Source organism: Aquarana catesbeiana, linkage group LG01 (assembly GCF_042186555.1).
Source record: "Aquarana catesbeiana isolate 2022-GZ linkage group LG01, ASM4218655v1, whole genome shotgun sequence".
Lineage (NCBI taxonomy): Eukaryota > Metazoa > Chordata > Amphibia > Anura > Ranidae > Aquarana > Aquarana catesbeiana.
Window position 1 is genome coordinate 983,137,676 of NC_133324.1, and position 17,189 is coordinate 983,154,864.

A 17,189-nucleotide genomic window follows, 5' to 3' on the forward strand; every position below is an offset into this window, starting at 1 on the left:
TGGCTGTTATGATTGGCGCTATGAATGCAGCCAGTGCTAGTCTTGTTTCTATTGGTTATGATGTAGAGGGGGCGGGGATTGTGGACAGGTGACAGGGGGTATACAGTCTCAGGAAGTTGAAATCCTCACCTCTGTATATGGGAATATTGATCAATGATTGGATATAGATAGAATGATGGGAAGAATTGGACGATGACTACAATCACCATTAACCCCTTCAGTCCCGGCACCTCTATGATCCTTATGGAGCCGAGCTATTGTTCCATTTCCTCTATGGCCCTATTCATCTGATAAAGAGAAATAATTCTAATACGATTTACTAATGATGAAATGACGTGACTAAGTGCTTATATGCTAATGTTAGGTTCTTTATATAATAACAGGTTTTCTGTCTAGAATGACTTTACAGAAAGAGGATATTAGAACAAATTGTTGTTCTCGGGATCCTTGGAAGGTCTTGTTGGGGAACATAGAGACAGTAGGTCTCTTTCTTCTACAATGAGGGGTTTGGGAGTCTGGAGGTGGGACAAGCTGATAAGGTGTTCAGAGATAACAGAAATGAATGTCTCTTGTAATGAATGATGTGCTGCTTGTACAAATTCTTCAGTGAATGATTCCATCTGTAAAATGTTGATGTGTGGGACGATTCTCCATGACAACTGTCCAGGACTGGAGGGTAAAAGCCTCCCGTTTGGATGAAGAGGTCAGATCCTTGGTCCACCTGCCATGTCTAAGGATCTCCACACATCTTCATCTCTCTACTTTCTAATCTTTACTTTTACTTTGTAACTCTTCTCTTCTAAATAAACTTCCAGAACCTTCTCCGGGAACAGAAGTTATTTCCTCATCACATTCCACAAGAACTTTGTAATCCCGATGGAACACATCCATCATTTTATTGGGACACACAAGGCTTCCTGTGGTCAGGATTGTCTTACAATGTTACATTTTCCTATATATAGAAGACACAAACACATCACAGAATGGAACAAATAGATCTCCTTTGCTTGGTATGACCCGTGTTCATGTTACTGTAAAGCTAAAACTAAAGCACACAGATATTTATTTCTATTACAATTATTATTCCTCGTTTGTTTTTGTTCTGAATGAGTATTACAGAGTAATGTGCGCTATTCTATAACATTACATGTATAGAAAATTTACACTTGCATATCTATTATATGGGGAATATTTTTTCATGTTAAATTCCTTTTTTAAGAGACTTTAGAGTTCTACTTATTTATGTTCATTCTTTAACCACTTGCCGACCGCCTCATGCAGATATACTGCGGCAGAATGACACGGGCAGGCAGAGTAAGGTATGGGTGCCAGAGGCGGTCAGCATCGTTCCAGGAGCGATCCGTGCTGAGGGGGAGGCCACCGATTCATGGCCACCCCCTCGCGATCGCTCCTGAGGAACGAGAAGCTTCCTTTGCTTCTGAACAGTAAACAGAAGCAGAGGAAGTGATGTCATCTCTCCTCGTGGATCCTCTTCGTTCCGGCACCCGAGGAGAGAAGACATCAATGGTGAGTTTGCACTAACACTAGTACACATAGGCACATAAAACCCACCCCCCGATCACCCCCCTGCACCCCCTGTCACAGTGACACCAATAGCAGTTTTTATTTTTTTACTGATCACTACATTTGTGACTGTTCTAAGTGTTAGGGCAGTTAGTGGTAGGCCCCTTTAGGTCTAGGGTACCCCCCTAATTCCCCCAAAAAGGTTTAACCCCTTCATCACCCCCCAGTTAACCCTTTCATCCCCTGTCGCCAGTGTCACCAAGCTATCTTTTTTCTGATCGCCGTATTGGTGTCACAGGTGACGCTAGTTAGCCAGGTGGGTATTTAGGTTCACCGTCAGCATTTTATAGCGTCAGGTACCCCCATATACTACCTAATACTAGCCCCCTAGTTAACCCTTTCACCAGTGATCACCATATAAGTGTTACGGGTGATGCTGGTTAGTTAGTTTTTTTTCTATACCCGCCGTTTATTACCCAATAAAGGTTTAACCCCTAATCGCCCGGAGGGTGATATTAGTTAGGTTTTTCGTGTCCGATAGGGTCTGCGTAACCCCAGGCAGCATCTGATTTGTGCCAGTAGCGCTAACACCCTCGCACGCAGCATACACCTCCCTTAGTGGTATAGTATCTGAATGGATCAATATCTGATCCGATCAGATCTATACTAGCATCCCCAGCAGTTTAGGGTTCCCAAAAACACCGTGTTAGCGGGATCAGCCCAGATACCTACTAGCACCTGCGTTTAGTGCAGTATTGATCGATCACTGTCACTTACTTACAAAACACTAAACACATAACTGCAGCGCTGGATAAATATACCGTGATAAACTTAAATATAAATGTTTTCAAAAAAATGCAAACGTAAATAGAAAAAAATGGAGAAAAAAATGTGCAACGCTGAATAAATATACCGTAATATACTTAGAAATGCAAAATAAGCAAATAAGTGATCACAAAAATTAATTTGAATTAATAATGAAAAAATATATATCATTTTTGATTTTCATAAACCCTAGTGTCCATATATTAAATGTTGTGAAGTGATGAATTGGTGATTTTACTGCAGATGTGTATATTGTGACTTCCACCGCAATACACCGCCCTTTAACCTAGGAAGATTGAAGGCTTACCAGGGTTTATGAAAATCAAAAATTGTTTGTGTGTGTGTGTGTGTGTGATAAATAAAAAAAAAAATATATATATATATTTTTTTCATTATTAATTTTTGTGATCACGTAATTGCATTTTTTGTATACGTTTTATAAGTATATTACGGTATATTTATTCAGCGTTGCACATTTTTTTTTTTTTTTTTTTTTCTATTTATTCTATTGCATTTTTTTGTATACATTTATATTTAAGTATATCATGGTATATTTATCCAGGGCTGCACTTTTCTGTATATGCTACATTTGTGCCCCCTATCAGGGTTATAAGTGTTCAGCTGCAGGGTATCTTCACAGGTTACACATATTTATCACTTAATTATTTATTCACCTAGTGCAATTTTTTTTTCTTTTAGAACTAAACACATAATTGCAGCGTTCAGAGTCAGGCCTGATCCCTGCGATCGCTAACAGTTTTTTTTATAGCGTTTGATACAGTTGCTGACAGCCTAGGAGCTTTTTTTTACCTGTGAGTCTCATTACTGTACCAGTAAATTTAGAGCCCAAAATGTCAAATCAAAGGTACAGTAGTGAAGAGGCCTACATGTTTCTGAGCATGACCGATAGTGAAGAGGAAGTCACTTATCTGTCAGATTCGGGCTCAGAATACGATCCTGTAGAGGACAGCGGCTCCATGACAGATAGCTCTGACAACGGAGTTGTGGTCCCTGCCAAGGTCAGGCATACCAGACCCCGATCTTCTGCTGTTGTTGTTGATGTGCAAGAACCACAGGGCTCTCGTATGGAGCAGAGAAGTACTAGTGCCGCTCATCCTTCTGGTGAACTGGCAAGCACCAGCGGCCTAGTACACCCTGGTCATAGTCACACCAGCACTGCAGTATCACGTGGTGAGTCCCATAAGTGAAGTTCAAACTGGCGAGCACAAGTAGTGTCCCGCTGCCACCAAGAAGACCAAGACAGTCCTATCGAGCCCATAGTGCCCTTCCTGCTGCATTCGCCAGTCCTAATTGGGAGCCCACCACTTCTGCAGCATCCTTACTTCCCCCATTCACTGGCCAACCCGGAATTCAGGTGGAAACAGTTGAGTTTACGCCACTTGATTTTTATTCGCTGCTTTTCGCGGAAGATCTCTATAGATCTATTGTGGACCAAAGCAATTTGTATGCTGGTCAATTCATTGCCGCTAATCCCAAGTTCTCCCTTGCCAGAGATTGGAAACCAATTACGGTTTCCAAATTTAAGACCTTTCTGGGCCTATCCCTCGACATGAGCATAACTAAAAAGAGTGAGTTGTGGTCATATTGGTCCACTGACCCATTTTACCATATGCCCGTGTTCTCTGCCTCCATGGCCAGGGCACGATACGAGCAGATCTTGCAGTTCATGCATTTCAACAACAATGAACTCCGTTGTCCTGGTGGAGACCCTGGATACGATCAGCTCTACAAAATTCGGCCCCTTGTAAACCACTTCAACCAACATTTTGCAGTCTTGTTTACTCCCCATCAAGTTATCTGTGTTGAGTCCCTGATTAAATTTTTTGGCCGCTTGTCATTCAAACAGTATCTTCCAGCAAGCGTGCCAGATACGGGGTCAAGATGTATAAGCTCTGTGACAGGGCCACAGGCTATAAATATAGTTTTATAGTTTACGAGGGAAAAGATAGTCACGTAGAGCCGCCAAACTGCCCAGATTACATAGAGAGCGCTGGTAAGATTGTGTGGGACTTGGTGTCACCCTTATTTGGAAAGGGGTACCATTTGTATGTGGACAATTATTACACGAGCGTGCCACTTTTTAGTCAATTGTTTGATGATCAGATTGGCACCGTGCAATCTAATCGCCGGGGCTTTCCCCAGCGGCTTGTAGATTCCTGTCTTAGGCTGGGGGAGAGAGCCTGCTTGAAGTGTAATAACTTGCTCGCTTTTAAGTGGAGGGATAATAAGAATGTTTTTGTTCTTTCCTCCCTTCATGCAGACGCGATGGTCCAAATTCCGACTGGTGTTTAGGAGAAACCCCTCTGTGTCCACGAATATAACCAAAATATGGGAGGGGTGGACCTCAACGACCAGTTGTTTGACGCCGTACCTAGTTGCCCGTAAGGCCAGACGCTGGTATAAAAAAGGGTCTGTTTATTTATTTCAATTGGCTTTGCTGAACACTCATGTTCTATACAGAGCTTCAGGACGGACTGGATCCTTCCTTAAATTCCAAGAAGAGATCGTCAGTGCCCTTCTGTATCCAGACGGTGCTCCACCTTTCCCAATCCAAATGCAGTAAGCCGGCTGCATGAGAGGCATTTTCCGTATGTCCTCTCGAGTACCCCTACCCAACGAGCCCCCCAAAGAAAATGTCGTGTCTGTAGAAAGCGCGATTATATGCATGACACCTGCTATTTTTGTCCCTCCTGTCCTGACAATACCGGTCTTTGCATTGGTGAATGTTTTGAGCGCTACCATTCACTAGTTGAGTATTAGCATAGGGTACAGCACTGCACAGACTAGGACACACTTTCACAGGGTCTCCCAAGATGCCATCGCATTTTGAGAGACCCAAACCTGGAACCGTTACAGTTACAATAAAAAAAAAAAAAAAAAAACATAAAAAAAATATAAAATAGTTGTCATTTTATTGTTCTCTCTCTATTGTTCTGCTCTCCTTTTTACTGTATTCTATTCTGCAATCTTTTATCATGTTTGCTTTTCAGGTATGTATTTTTTTTATACTTTACTTTTTACTGTGAATTTATTGTTAACCATTTTTTTGTTTTCAGGTACGCCATTCAGCTGCAGCATGGATTTATTTATCTTGACAGCAACAGTTTTTTGCTCCCACGATACATAAAGCCGTGACTCCAGCACTGTAGGAGGTGATTTCACCACCACAGTTAAAAACAAAAAGGTGCTATATGTCCATCATTAGAAGTGGGTGGATGAAGGGAGGTATTCTAATGGTGGGCATGCTCACCGATCAATCTCTTTCTTTTTTTTCTTTTTTTTGTTTTTTTGTTTTTTGTTTTTTGTTCAGCCCACAGGCTGCATGGGGAAAAAAAAAAAAGATTACAATATATGCCCAAGGACCAGTGTTGTGGAAAATGTTATATTAATGTGTTGTCATAAATCTCCCAGTGTGTCTGATCAACCACAGCCCATTCTAAAGAACTGGCTGGGGCAGATCGATGCTGGCTGAGACCTGTTAGGTAATGGAAAACTTCCTGGTGTTTGGAGAGAAGTGTTTGCGGAGAGAGGGCATGTCTGCCAGCAAAGGGCCCCTGTGCAATGCACAGAACGATCGTCTGGTGGGGATGCGTTCACTCTGCAAAGACATTATCAGTTTAGAGGTGTTTTGCTCTTGTCGCCCCTGGTATGCCTGATCAACATGTTTGGGGTGCCATGACCTACACCTGCAGATAATCTCTCATCCATGCACGAGGAACTTTAGTCATCATCATTTAGTATATTGTATCATGTCCTGTAGTCATTGTTCATTGGTTGTTTTGTATTCTGTTGTTAAATCCTTATATGGTCACTTACATCCTGTGAGGTCACACCCTGTGAAGGAAACGATTGGCTGTTGGGGCCAGGGCTTCCTGTTTGTGATTGCTTTTGTGGTCTTTTGAATAAAGGAGGCAGACAGAGCTGTAAAGGCAGTCTTGCTGAGATGGGAATGTAAGAAGGATGTGTTGTGATTCTATTTGTAAGCATGAGGCACACACCAGAGGATGAGCTACACCAGAGGAGAGGCATATGATCAAAAGGTGAGATGCACTGGTATTATATCATTAGACGAAATTGCTATTATGATTAGAAACAGGAGATTTGGCTGTGTGCTTTGCGTACAACCAAATTTCGCTAACACCAGCAACTTTGGTTATACCAGAATTTAAGTTTAGGTATCATTCTTTTCAGCCAGCGGTCGGCTTTCATGTAGAAGCAATCCTAGCAGCTAATGTTATCGAAATTTGGCTGCACACAACCAAATCTCCTGTTTCTAATAATAATAACAATTTTGTCTAATGATGATATAAATGCATCTCACTTTCTGATCGTATGCCATTCTCTGCCGTAGCCCATCCTCTGGTGTGTGCCCCATTACCCACAAACAGACATCAACTCCTTCTTACATTCTCATCCCAGCAACTGAATGCCACAGCCCTCAGTCTGGCTCTTTTATTCAAAGACAACAAAAGCAATCACAAACAGGAAGCCCTGGCCCCAACAGCCGATCGCTTCCTTCACAGGATATGACCTCACAGGATATGGCCAAACAAGGATTTAACACAACAAAATACAACCAAATGACGATAACCAGAGTTCCTTGTGGATGGGAGATTATCTGCAGGTGTACGTCATGGCACCCCAAATATGTTGATCAGGCATACCAGAGCAAACAACCGCTAAACCAATAATGTCTTTGCAGAGCGAACACACCCCCACCAGATGATCGTTCTGTGCATTGTACAGGGGCCCTTTGCTGGCAGACATGTCTTCTCTCCACAAACACCTCTCTCCAAATAAGTAGTGGTGTACAGTAGGGGGCGCTAAAGACCTGAAAACTTATGTATCTGTCACTAGATACACACACAATCCACATCAACCGCAGTGAATTAAATAATACTGTTTGTGCTGAAATGAAAATAAACCAAATACATAGTAAAAATATACAAATATATGAAATAAAAGTGAAGAGTGATATTAAGACCAAAAAAAGTTCTTAGTGCAAGTGTGATAGATGAATTCGTGATGTTTGATTGTCCCAATCCATTGAAAAGATCAGAGCAAACAGTTAGTTGAAACCAACATTATAGCTGACACATAGATCTTCAAAGATGCAACAAATCTTGCGATGATATATAGATTCCGTCACCCAAGAGGAAAAAACACCTGAAGATAATAGATATCTGCTTACCAGATACCAATGACATCTTTAACTAAAAAGAGTCATTAGCGCTTGTACAGGATTGTGCCTGTTCACATGAAGGCTGGAAGGCTGGATGGTACTTTAGGCATAGATCCCTCCCGTCCCATTCATTCAGGATAGGAAATATGAGAAACACAAAAGGGAATCTCCATAGCGTAAAACCGTTTAATGTATAAAAATAAAGAACAATAAAATAGCCAAATGGCCTCTTACATTGATCGGTGCCTACCCGGCACTGGGACTGCTTGCATGTCAGGGTGAATGGTGTCAGAAACCATTCGCATCACATCGCACATGCGGCGTGCGTTCCACCCCGTGCGTCTAGCTAACCAGATGATCCGGAAGTAGGTAGGACGATTCTGGACATGTGACCACGTACCGCTCCGACGTACGTTTCGTTTGTGAACGTCTTCAGGACACGCTTCCCTGAAGACGTTCACAAACGAAACGTACGTCGGAGCGGTACGTGGTCACATGTCCAGAATCGTCCTACCTACTTCCGGATCATCTGGTTAGCTAGACGCACGGGGTGGAACGCACGCCGCATGTGCGATGTGATGCGAAGGGTTTCTGACACCATTCACCCTGACATGCAAGCAGTCCCAGTGCCGGGTAGGCACCGATCAATGTAAGAGGCCATTTGGCTATTTTATTGTTCTTTATTTTTATACATTAAACGGTTTTACGCTATGGAGATTCCCTTTTGTGTTTCTCATATTTCCTATCCTGAATGAATGGGACGGGAGGGATCTATGCCTAAAGTACCATCCAGCCTTCCAGCCTTCATGTGAACAGGCACAATCCTGTACAAGCGCTAATGACTCTCTTTTTAGTTAAAGAAGTCATTGGTATCTGGTAAGCAGATATCTATTATCTTCAGGTGTTTTTTCCTCTTGGGTGATGGAATCTATATATCATCGCAAGATTTGTTGCATCTTTGAAGATCTATGTGTCAGCTATAATGTTGGTTTCAACTAACTGTTTGCTCTGATCTTTTCAATGGATTGGGACAATCAAACATCACGAATTCATCTATCACACTTGCACTAAGAACTTTTTTTGGTCTTAATATCACTCTTCACTTTTATTTCATATATTTGTATATTTTTACTATGTATTTGGTTTATTTTCATTTCAGCACAAACAGTATTATTTAATTCACTGCGGTTGATGTGGATTGTGTGTGTATCTAGTGACAGATACATAAGTTTTCAGGTCTTTAGCGCCCCCTACTGTACACCACTACTTATTTGATTGTTTCATTCAAAATTAGGGGAGCAGCTTGCATTTGTGACTTTTTGTGTTTTTGTTTTTTGTTTTGTTTTTTATACACTTATTATTACAATTATTAATTTTTCATAATTTTTTATATTTACTATTATCACGGGCGCGAAAGTATTATTTACCCACCTCTCTCCAAACACCAGGAAGTTTTCCACTACCTAACAGATCTCAACCAGCGTCAGTTTGCCCCAGTCAGCTCTTTAGAGTGGGCTGCGAGAGAACAGACACTGGGAGACTCTTATGACAATATATTAATATAACATTTTCCACAACACTAATTAGCCTCTAGACTGCGTTTACAAGCAGTGGGAGGGAATGCCCCCCCTCCCACCGTCTTCCATGGTTTTCTCTGGCTCTTCTGTCCCAACAGGGAACCTGAGAATGCAGCCGGTGGTTCCGCCAGCTGACCATAGAGCTGATCAGAGACCAGAATGGCTCCAATCATCTCTATGGCCTAAGAAACTGGACGTTAAGTGTCGGTTCACACAGGGGCGGCACGATTTGCAGGTCGCCTCACCGAGGCAACCTGCACACGACTTCGGCGGTGACTTGCAAAATGACTTCTGTATAGAAGTCAATGCAAGTCGCCTGAAGTCGTCCCAAAAAACTACAGGAACCTTTTTCTAAGTCAAAGCGACTTGCGTTGCTCCTATTAGAACGGTTCCATAGTACAGAACGGGAGGCGACTTGTCAGGCGGCTAGGTCGTCTGACAAATCGCCCCTGTGTGAACCGGCAGTAAGAGCATTTCATGACTTAGATTTCGCCGGATGTAAATAGCGCCATTGGGAAATTGGGAAAGCATTTTATCACACCGATCTTGGTATGGTCAGATGCTTTGAGGGCAGAGGAGAAATCTAGGGTCTAATAGACCCCAATTTTTTCAAAAAAGAGTACCTGTCACTACCTATTGCTATCATAGGGGATATTTACATTCCCTGAGATAACAATAAAAATGATTAAAAAAATGAAAGGAACAGGTTAAAAATAAAATAAAAAAGCAAACTAAATAATTATTTAAAAAAAAAGCACCCCTGCCCCCCCCCTCTCGCGCAAAGGTGAACGCAAGTGTCGGTCTGGCGTCATATGTAAACAGCAATTGCACCATGCATGTGAGGCATCGCCGCTGAGGATAGTAATTTTAGCAGTAGACCTCCTCTGTAAATCTAAAGTACTAACCTGTAAAGGCTTTTAAAAATGTATGCAGTTTGTCGCCACAGCACGTTTGTGCGCAATTTCAAAGCATGTCGTGTTTGGTATCCATGTACTCGGCCTAAGATCATCTTTTTTTATTTCATCAAACATTTGGGCAATATAGTGTGTTTTTTAGTGCATTAAAATTTAAAAAAGAGTGTGTTTTGTTTTTTTCCCCAAAAAATGCGTTTGAAAAATCGCTGCGCAAATAATGTGTGAAAAAATGAAACACCCACCATTTTAATCTGTAGGGCCTTTGCTTTAAAAAAATATATAATGTTTGGGGGTTCAAAGTAATTTTCTTGCAAAAAAAAATAATTTTTTCATGTAATCAAAAAGTGTCAGAAAGGGCTTTGTCTTCAAGTGGTTAGAAGAGTGGGTGATGTGTGACATAAGCTTCTAAATGTTGTGCATAAAATGCCAGGACAGTTCAAAACCCCCCCAAATGACCCCATTTTGGAAAGTAGACACCCCAAGCTATTTGCTGAGAGGTATGGTGAGTATCTTGTAGACCACACTTTTTGTCACACCGTTTTGAAAATTGAAAAAAATAAAAAATAAAAAAAAAATTTTTTTTCTTCATTTTCAAAAACAAATGAGAGCTGCAAAATACTCACCATGCCTCTCAGCAAATAGCCTGGGGTGTCTACTTTCCAAAATGGGGTCATTTGGGGGAGTTTTGTGCCATCTGGGCATTTTATGGCCTTCAAAACTGATAGGCAGTGAGGAGTAAAATCAAAAATTTACACCCTTAGAAATCCTGAAGGCGGTGATTGGTTTTTGGGGCCCCGTACACGGCAAGGCTCACCAAAAGGTCCCACACGTGGTATCCCCATACTCAGGAGAAGCAATAGAATGTATTTTGGGGTGCAATTCCACATATAACCATGGCATGTGTGAGCAATATATCATTTAGTGACAACTTTTGTAATATATTTTTTTTTTTTTTTTTTACAAAAGGACTAGAAGGCCTTTATCTAGCTAAGTCCTTCGGCCCCGTTGGGTCTTTGATAAAGTATTGATCTCGGATGGTGTCTTTTGCTCACATACGAGGGGTAAATAGCAGAGCATCTCCCATATCACACCCAACATTCCTGCAGATCAAAAAGGAAACTGTTATATGAATTTGGTTCTGAAACTAAAGCCGGCCCCATGTGTACAGATAACTATTAATCCATTACCAGCAATATTTCATACAAACCAATCCTTGTTTCTTATCCCTATTCTAACACACACACACACACTTTCAGCTATTTTACTGCTTCCCGACCGCCTCACACAGATATACTGCGGCAGAAGGGCACGTACAGGCAGAATCATGTACCTGTACATGGCGGCTTGCGGGCGCCCGCCGGGAGCTCTGAGTCGGGTCGCGGGTCCTGTGGTCCTGTCTGTGGGTATACCAGCGATCGTCTCACGGAGAGGAAGAACGGGGAGATGATAATGTAAACAAGCATCTCCCCGTTCTGCCTAGTGACACTGATCTCTGCTCCCTGTGATCGGGAGCGATGATCAGTGACGTGTCACTCGTAGCCACGCCCCCTAACAGTTAGAATCACTCCCTTCACCCCTAACCCCTTCACTGCCAGTGTCATTTTTACAGTAATCCGTGCAATTTTATAGCACTGATCGCTGTATAAATGACAATGGTCCCAAAAATGTGTCAAAATTGTCCGATGTGTCCGCCATAATGTCGCAGTCATGATAAAAATCGCAGATCGCCGCCATTACTAGTAAAAAAAATAATTTAATAAAAATGCCATAAAACTATCCCCTGTTCTGTAGACACGATAACTTTTGTGCAAACCAATCAAACGCTTATTGCGATATTTTTGTTAAACAAAAAAAAAGTAGAAGAATACGTATCGGCCTAAACTGAGGAAAAGTTTTATATATTTTTGGGGGATATTTATTATAGCAAAAAGTAAAAAATAATGCGTTTTTTTTCAAAATTGACGCTTTTTTTTTATAGCGCAAAAAATAAAAACCGCAGAGGTGATCAAAAAAAAAAATCTCTATTTGTGGGGAAAAAAGGAGCAACGTCGCACGACCGCGCAATTGTCAGTTAACGTGACGCAGTGCGAATTGCAAAAAGTGCTCCGGTCTTTGGCCAGTGAAATGGTCCGGGGCTGAAGTGGTTAATGGAGATTTTACATAAACTCATAAGACAACCCCCCACAACATGGGTCTCCTGGGGTCCCCATTGCTCCCGGCTTCTCTCCCTCTCTCCAGCTTCAGCTGCTGCCGGGGATCCACAGGGGGACTGAACTCTGTAAAAAAAATAAAAATCCCAACTGCTGCTCTTCCCCCTCCTTATCCTGGAAAGCTCTCCTCCCTGAAGCACTTATCTGCACTTATGCTGGCCGGTTTACCCTCCCCCCCCCTTCTCCCGCCGACTGTCAGCTGCTGTTGGGGCATATGGCAGGGGATTGGTTTCAGGATTGAGAACGGGGCTCTGGTAAACCTGTCATGTTTACTAGCCCCCTTCCTATCTTGAATGAGCACAGTGGGGGATCAGTACTGATTGCTCCTGTGTACATTCATCACTGAAGCATAGTAAACGTTACTTACTATGCTTGTTTGTGAATGAACAGGAAGCCTCTGTACAGAGCGCCACTTGTTTGTTCATCTTCAGTGCAGCTGAGGCTGCAGAGAAAACCATGTCCTCGGTCCATTTCTCCAAAGCCACACAACAGGGTTGTACAAAAAAAAGTATAAAATAATATAAATAACATTGTTGAAAACAATAGTTTGGCCTCGTTCACATAGGTATGGGCATACGGTGTAGTCCATCAAGTCTGTGTTTACCCGCACAGGTGGTCCATACACATGCAGGCTGCTCCCAATGTGACATCGGTGTGGATGGGGGCGCATGTTCCCAAACTCACATGGTCTGTGTTTGGAGCTGTTCACCAACACGGGTGTCAGACTGGGAGCAGCGGCTGTGTCCGTGCAGCTGGTGCATCCCAATGGTCATCAATGGGACTTCCTGAACGGGGATGTATGAACACCAACACCACCACAAGCTGTTCTAGAAGATTCCTAGAAGTATTTCCAAAACCGGGACACCTGCGGTTGGGAGGGGGGCAGTAAAAATAGGTGGTTTAGCGACATTTTTACCACTCCACTTAAGCTGCAAAGGCAGCCATATTGGGGCACAAACATACCATAGTGCATTGTGGAACGGGGAAAAACGATCGCCCTCCATGGCATTCAGCGAGCAGTACTGTCTCTGAACGGGATCCATTCAAGAGAATAGAGCTGTGCTGCAACTGCCTGGCATACATTAGGCTCAGCGTTGTGGCGTGATCCCGCCGAGAAGATTTCTTCCACTGTCCATGAAAACCCACAACATTCGGGAGGTGGCGGTATCGCTTCCAGAATGTCTGTCGGCTGTCCCCCTTCCTGCTCTGACAATCAATTCACTTTTCCCAGACAACGCAACTTTACATATACAAGACCTTAAAGTGTAAATCCACTTTTGTTAAGAAAAAAAAACCTTCCCCTCGGGGTGATCGATGGACATTACAAGGATTAGAACAACCATTACAGATTCCACTTTTTATTATTATTATTATTAATTATTATTATTTTGTTACGTTCCATTCGTTTAGATGCGGCATTCGTCATTTCGGATAATTTGTAACTTCGGATAAATTCGTTCCGTTCACTAACAGCCAAATTTGAAAGGAAATTCCAATATCTATAATTTAATAGTTGGTAAAAGTTAAGTTTTATTATTAGTTTTAGTTATTTCAGATTTACGCATTTGATGAATATTCAGAAAAATTCCTTAAACGGGTTTTCGTTAATTCGGATATTTCCGAATGAACGAATTTGTCAAAATTCCTTAAATGAATTCGAAACAAAACGAATTACTGTAATAATGTCACTGGTTTCCAAAAAAAGTGTCCGGTGTCCGATTTGTCTGCCGCAATCACGCTAAAAATCGCTGATCGCCGCCATTACTATCAAAAAAGAAAAATGTCATAAATATATCCCATGGTTTGTAGACGCGATAACTTTTGCAAAAACCAATGTGGTTTTTTTTTTGTAGCAGAAAGTAAAAAATGTTTTTTCTTTTAAATTGTATTTTTTTGTTTATAGCGCACAAAAAAAAACAAGACAAAAAATGTAGAGATTATCAAATACCACTAAAAGAAATCTCTATTTGTGGGGGGAAAAGGACATCAATTTTATTTGGGTACAACGTCGCACGACCGCGCAATTGTCAGTTAAAGTAACGCAGTGCCATATCGTAAAAAAAAATGGCCTGGTCATTATGGTGGGTTTTTTTGCCTTTTTTTTTTACAATATGGCTGTTGGTGGTGATTGAAGGGTCAGATCTGTGTGCTTCCTTCTCCTCTCTTTCCCCAGATTACCCTTCATTATCAGGTTCTTGTCCCCCCATATGGTTGTGGAGATGACATCTCTAACACTTACCTCCTCCCTTTTTATTGAAGGATTTCTGGACACGGTGTTGCTTTGGGTGTACTTTATGGGTTCCGTCACATCCATGTATATTGACCTTAGACATGTGCGGTTCATTTCCTTCCAAATTTAAATTTTAAATTAAATTCGGACTAATTCTCGTTATTCGGATCTATCTGAATTTCCGAATTAGAATAGTACCGAATTGAAACAAATCCAAATTCGGACGATATTCTAATAGTTTTTGAATTCAAAAACTTTTTGAAATTGATGCAAAAACTTTTCAAACCGATTCGAAAACGAATCAAATCCCGAAAACGAATGAAACTAATTTAACTAAATGAATTTATGTAAATAACAAAACAAAACCAATGTTTTTGTTCTGCACATGTCTAATAGACGGTTATCTTTCTGTCCCAGTCTAATAAAGATCTCTGCATGGACATAAAGAAAACGATTTCTTTTCATGTGTCCTGTTCACACCCCGATACCGGCGTCATGCGCATTTGTTTTCTGTGTAGAAAAATTGGAACATGTGTGCCCATGACACCAGTGCTGTGGTGTGAACAGGACCCCTACTGGACAAAACTTTTATCTCCATTGTGCCCTTAGAGTCCTGCATGATTACAAGACCAAAAGAGGAGAGTCTTCCCATCAATCCTTGAAGGACCTTATTCATAGCTCCCAATTGTCCTGATTTCCAGGGACTGTCCCTGATTTGTAACAAAGTCCCTCTTTCCTCCTCGTTTGCCCCTCATTTCGATCTGATCTATACAGATGTGTATAATAAAACACTTGTGGGTTTAGCTAGTTATTTTTTTTATAACTCTTTTAAGGGGCGTGGCAGGGGGTGTGTCCTAGGCCTACATACTTTTTCTAATAGGTGTCCCTCGTTCCCATCTCAAAAAGTTGGGAGGTAGGTGTGTGCAGTTTGTTTCGTTCTGAATTGAAATTCAGACTAATTTATGTTTTTGGAAATTTAGATGTAATTTCCGAATTACAATAGTACCGAATTTCATGGAATCCAAAAAAAAAATAATAATTTGGACGGAATTTGAATCAACTCGAATAGTTTTCCAATTTCCAAAAAGAATAAAATAGGATAAAAAAATAAAGGAATAGACTAGAAGAACCTATAATAGAATAGAAAATAATATAACAGAAAATAAATGAATAGAATGGAGTAAAACAGAACAAAATAGAAAATAAAAGCATAGAATAGAACAGAATAAAAAAAATGAATAAAAAAGAATCTAACCATCTTCTGAAATTCAAATTTCAAGTAGAATAAATTTGAATACACAAGAAAAGGATAAAATAGAATAGACTATAATAGAAAAACAATAGGATAGAAAGAATATAACCATATCCCAAAAATTCAAATAGAATCAATTCCAATTTGAATAGAAAATAACAGAATAGTATAGAAAAAAACAATAGAATGGAATAGAAAAAAAAAAATAACCTTCTTTTGAATAGAAAGGGATAGGATAGAATAAACAGACTAGAAAAACCTAAAAACCTAGAACAAAACAATAGAATAGTATATAAAGATTATAACCATTACCCAAAATTCAAAGAGAATCATTTCCAATTTGAACCATCTTCTGAAATTTGAATTTTGAATAGAAAGGGATAGAATAGAAAACAATAGAATAAACAAACAAAAAATATAATTTTAAAAAACAATAGAATAGTATAGAAAGAATATAATCATTTCCCAAAATGTAAATAGAATCAATTGGTTTTGAATAGAAAATAATAAATTAGAAGAGGATGAAGGTTATATTCTTTCTATCCTATTGTTTTTTTCTGGACTATTCTGTTATTTTCTATTCTAGTCTCTTCAAATTTCAGAAGATGGTTATATTATTTCTATTTTATTATTCTTTTTTTTTTATGCTATTCGTTTCTATTCTATGCTTGTATTTACTTTTTGTTCTGTTTTTACTTTATTATATTCTATTCTCGTATTTTCTGTTATATTTTATATTCAATTCCTTTTATTTTCTATTCTATTTTAGTCTCTTTGGAAATGACATGTAGATTTTTTTTTCACAAATATTGCTTTCTTTTGGTGATATTTGATCACCACTGGGTTTTTACATTTTTATTATATAAATGAAAAAAGACCAAAAATTTTAGAAAAGCACTGCAGCTATTTTCTACTTTCTATTATAAAACCTATCCAATAAAATCAAATTTCTTCATAAATTTAGGCCAAAATGTATTCTGCTACATGTCTGTGGTAAAAAAAAAAAAAATCCCAATAATAATGTATAATTGGTTTTAGACATGTGCACTGCCAAAAAATATATTTTTTTTTTTGTTTTTTTTTTTCGGGCCATTCGTTATCGAGAATTCAGACATTTGAAAACCTGAAAATAGGAAAGAAAATCTGAAAAGATGAGATAATAACTATTACATTATAGGTATTGGAATTTCCTTTCAAACTTGGCTGTTAGTCAACAGAACAAATACGCATTTATCTGAAGCTACGAATTATCCAAAATAACGAATGCTGCATCTAAACAAATGGAACTTAATGAATTAATAATAACAAAATGTTGTTATTATTAATTTGTTACGTTCCATTCGCTTAGATACTGCATTCATTATTTTGAATAATTCGTAACTTTGGATAAATTTGTATTCTTTACATTCTCTAACAGCCAAATTTAAATGGAAATTCCAATACCTATAATTTAA